We start from the raw sequence: 4,565 nt of genomic DNA, 5'->3' as shown, positions 1-4,565 counted from the left end.
CAGGAATGTTAATTGTAACACAGACATTCATGCTAAAACATTAAAATAATTCACTTAGAAGATTCTTCCAGAATTAAAATCTAATAAAGCACCTCTGAATATCCCATCTTATTCCTCGAACTAAATACAGTGAAGGAGTTGGAAACAATTCAGAATTCAATCTTTAGTTCACCCCAGATAGTGCTTGGACATTATGCTTCAGTGCTCCTCTGTGCCTTAATCCTTGCTTCATATCGAGGTCCCAGAGTTGAATATAAACCTTAGGTAACGAAAGGAAGGTAGTGGTGAAGAAGAAGAAGAAACTCTTTCTTCTTTACATAATGCATCTTTACTTTCACTGTTGCTGAATACTTTTTTCTCTTCAACAGTGGCTTGGAAATTGTTTTGACTGTGCAGCTGAATGAAACCAGCATTTCAGTGATGAATATTTCAAGTCAATAAGCTATGAGTAATGAAAGGAGTGGGATTAATGTTATTTAAAGTAAATTATATTTCAGATTTTAGTCAGTATATTACTGAAATAATGTACAACAGGTCATAATGACTCATTAAGATCAGTTCAATGATGCCTCAAAACAGAAATGGTCAGGAAATTGCTGTTACTGCAAGTGAAATTAGAAGAATGTATATTTATACAATGCAATTGCTAGCTTTCATTGAAACCTGAAATAACAAAACATATTTTTGGAAAGGACTGCAAAATTTTGCATAAAATTTTCTGTTCAGTCAAAAAGCCCTTTTCTTCCTGGAAAACATTTTGCCAGGAGCTCTTACACTATACAATGAAATGTATTTTTAAACACTAAAAATTGAGTTTGGATATGACATAATTCTAATGAAATCCTTTTGCAAAGGAGGGATTTTGCCATCCTCAAACAAAATGTGCTAAAGAAGCTAGACAGCACAAACAAAAGCACTTTTGTATTAACAAGCCATATATCCAGTGCTCGTCATAATTTTCCTTGGAATCCAAAGTATGCACATCTACACATAGGTGTAAATCCCCAGTCTTTCAGCAGAATCAGGACAACTGTTAGAGGTTCACTTTCATTCCTAATTTTTCTGGACAACATCGGCCATGTATGAAAAAAGTCAGCGGCCTCATTTTCAAAATTACAGAGCATTCCTTTTCCATGGGTATCAGTAGATGGTGAGAGCATGGAAGAACTCTTAAAATCAGACCAGCTAACATCATCGTAAAGACATCAATATAAAGACGCATAAAGATACTTTGGAGGGAAATTTTGCCCAATATGGCAACATTTACTTTTTTTTAAAAAAGGTTCAATATTAAGTCAGTCTATTGGTCTAGGTACCTTCCTAATGGAGAGAGGTAAGTGCTTGCAGCAGTAACTTCATTACTGTATTGTTAGACCTCCGTCTTGGTGTATTACCTTTTGGGGGTACCCATTCTTCTCTGAGACTGTTTTAACCTCTGAGGAAGTCTCATTAAAAAATAAAACAATTTATTTACCACTTATTTAAGAATAAACTATTGGAGGAATATGTCATGGGAAAATGGGTCATATTTTTAAAAAATGTTGTGAATTATAGCTTTCCAGCTCAGCAATACTAAAAATTACTGTGCACTCCTCATGGTATTAATCCTACCTGGTTTTCCTCACCAAGGCTAAGAAAATGGTTGACCTGCTTATTTGAGCTTGGCAGAATAAGGTGGAATCTTACGATTTCTTCTACTGGTTAATAAGACACAAAGTTTCTGTGACCAAAAAAACCAAACTTTTATTTTTATATCTTGGTGAGAAATTTAATTAATTTCACAAATGTTATGTTTGCTTTTAGATTAAGTTCTATGTGACTTATTGGACATGATGAAGGATTTAATATCTTGAATTCAGTTTAAGCAAGAATTAAAGGACACAAATGTAACATTTTTCATCCTGTAAACCACAGCTCAGGTTCTGCCTAACCCCAGAGGTGAAATGACTCAATTTTTTGTCTTAAAGGTCTCCAGACGCCCAAAATCTACTTCAAGACATGTCCAAGAACTCTTCTGTCTTAACAGGCTCTGAGCCCTGGGGCTTCTCGAAACTATGTACAGCTCATTTGAACTTCACAGCTAGATCTCATCTTTCCCTCATACTCAGCACTTTTAGAATATGAAGGTTCTTTATGAGCCTCCATCTGGACCTCTCCAGATGGAAACAGCTGAAAATGCGAATCATTTTTACAAAGTTTTTGCAAAGCTTGTATTGTTGATTCTCCAGAACAGCATTCAATAAAATAAAATACTTGCCAATACTGGTCTGCCCACACAAGCCCAGAAGAACAATCTTGATTTTACTAAAATTTTATTTTTAGCCTGTCACTTTTAAAATGCTTTCTTCACCTCAGAATTTCTTGCAGGCTGAATGGCTCACAACATCTCTTCTGGTGTTGCAACCCATCTAAAATTCTTGACATTAGTCTGAGGAGAAATGTGCCAACCTGGGAAAGTAGCGTCTTCTGGTGGCCTGAGGGGAAACATTGGCAGGAGGCTAAGACACTGTTGCGAAGGCATTTGAAAGCTAATGGTATATGAAATAGTGTGTATGTGTTGGTTAACATAGTACTGCATAACTATCTGTGTTCTCTGCAGAAAGATTCAGGGTAAAAAGAAATTCTTATTTCTATCAGCTTCTCTTCCCTGAACCTAAGTTTACAGACTTCCTGCAGAAACTAAATTTTAAGGCCACTTAAATCTTTATGGCATTATGAAAGGCAGCCTATGTCACGCTTTCACCAGCATCCACTAATATATTTTCAGCTTACCGTTAGAACTGTTCTTTCTTAGTTTTCTGCCATTTTGGGAGGAAGAAAGGAACAAGTGAATCATCCATCAGGCTTCAGCAGACAGTTGACAATGGCTCCGTGTTGCATACCAGATCAGGGGAAGTCACACAGTTCAGCCTGTGTGATATACATACACACTTACATGGAGCAAAAAGACTGTCAAAGACAAGTAAACTCAGCTGAAGAATCATTTGGAACATATTACCTCAAGAACCTTTCTTTTGAAATGGGCAGGTTTTGCACCACTGCAAAGCCACCCTGGTAAACTGTCTTTGAAAACATGTAGTGTGCATCCAGCTGCATGTGCATTGTCAGACATTGCAGTTCATCTGTGCTTCATTCTACTCTAGGGGCACTCAGTCTGTACAACCTCTGAAAGTCTGCTTGTCATGTGTGCCCACGCTTCTAGCTAACAGGGGGCATGAGGACCTCACAGGCAGCATATTCTGAGAAGAAGGGCTTGCTCCCTGCCTCAGCATGAAAATCTCTGCTGCTATAGCATTACTATGCCATGGGCAAGATAAATCACCCCAGGACATATATCTCCCTAGACATCACTGAATAATATTTGGCAAGGGTTTGAATTGTGCTGGAGCTTGTGCTAGAGCCAGATTGGTAACTTAATTTTACGCAGTTGAAGATGTCACTTGGGACACCCAGCTGGAATCAAAGGTCTGGGAAGACTCTCCTAGCATCACATGACTGTTTTAACCTGTTCTGCAATCCCACCCAAGTGCAGATGGGATAAGCACACTACATAGTCTCTACCCAGAAGGACTGTGGTATTAACATTTTTAAACTAGTTTTAGAAATACCTCTGATTTTATATCTTTTTGTTTTTTCCACGTAGGTTTTGTTTTGTTGGTGTACTGAGTTTATCAGTTGAGAGTTTTTTATGGTATTGTAAATGTATTTATTAGCAGAGGTGGATGAAATACTTAGGCAATGGGGTTTTCATTTTATCCCACTTTTAAAAGATGATGGTACTGACTAAGTATAGAAAATGTTTGAAGAATTTGGTAGGCATGAAATTAAAAGAGTTCTCTAAACTAAACAGAGTTATAGGAGTTATTGTAAACACAGAGGAAAAGATATTCTCTCCAGAGTCTTTGTTTTTTAAAGTCAGCCCTATTGAATTCTGTAGCAAGAACAGAATTTCCTATTAAATACTTGCAGAAAAGATCTTTAGGACTTTCTTAAGTTAGACAAAACACAGAAAAGTAAAAGATTTTTCAGCTGTGCCATGCGTATACAACTCCCACCAACACTGACAGTAATGAGGGCACAAGCACACTGGGGAAATGAGCCCATTAAAATGGCTAGCCCAAGCTTTCAGTCAGGCAATAGTTATTGCATCTAGTGGATATGACTCTTGTTTCTACTCTACCAATAGATAATACTCATTTGTGTCTCAGGGATCTGCATTACTTTCAAAAAGGCAGAGGCCTTCAGTGTAGCTTCCAGATCCTTTGATAAACCGCTGGCATTTTGATTTCAGTAAAGCCTTGCCTTCGCTGTCCCCTAGCAGTAGGAAAATAACCATGCATAGCTGTCAAAGCTTTTTAGAGACATTCCTGTGTTCTCAAATTGTTTGCTGCAATGTTTCAAAAAGGACACAAGAGGGCAAAAATTATTAACTGCTTTTCAGAGCCAGGCTAGCGAGAGTGGGGATGCAGAGCCCTGCGCGTCCTTGCCCAGGTATGAGCTGTGTTTTGGGTGAGGCTAATGGGGCCGGTGGAGTTGCTTTGCACGGACAGGCCTGACTCAACCTG

The sequence above is a fragment of the Antrostomus carolinensis genome, unplaced genomic scaffold (genome assembly GCF_000700745.2).
Source record: "Antrostomus carolinensis isolate BGI_N321 unplaced genomic scaffold, ASM70074v2 scaffold8287, whole genome shotgun sequence".
NCBI lineage: Eukaryota > Metazoa > Chordata > Aves > Caprimulgiformes > Caprimulgidae > Antrostomus > Antrostomus carolinensis.
Note: the sequence above shows the minus strand (reverse complement) of the source record.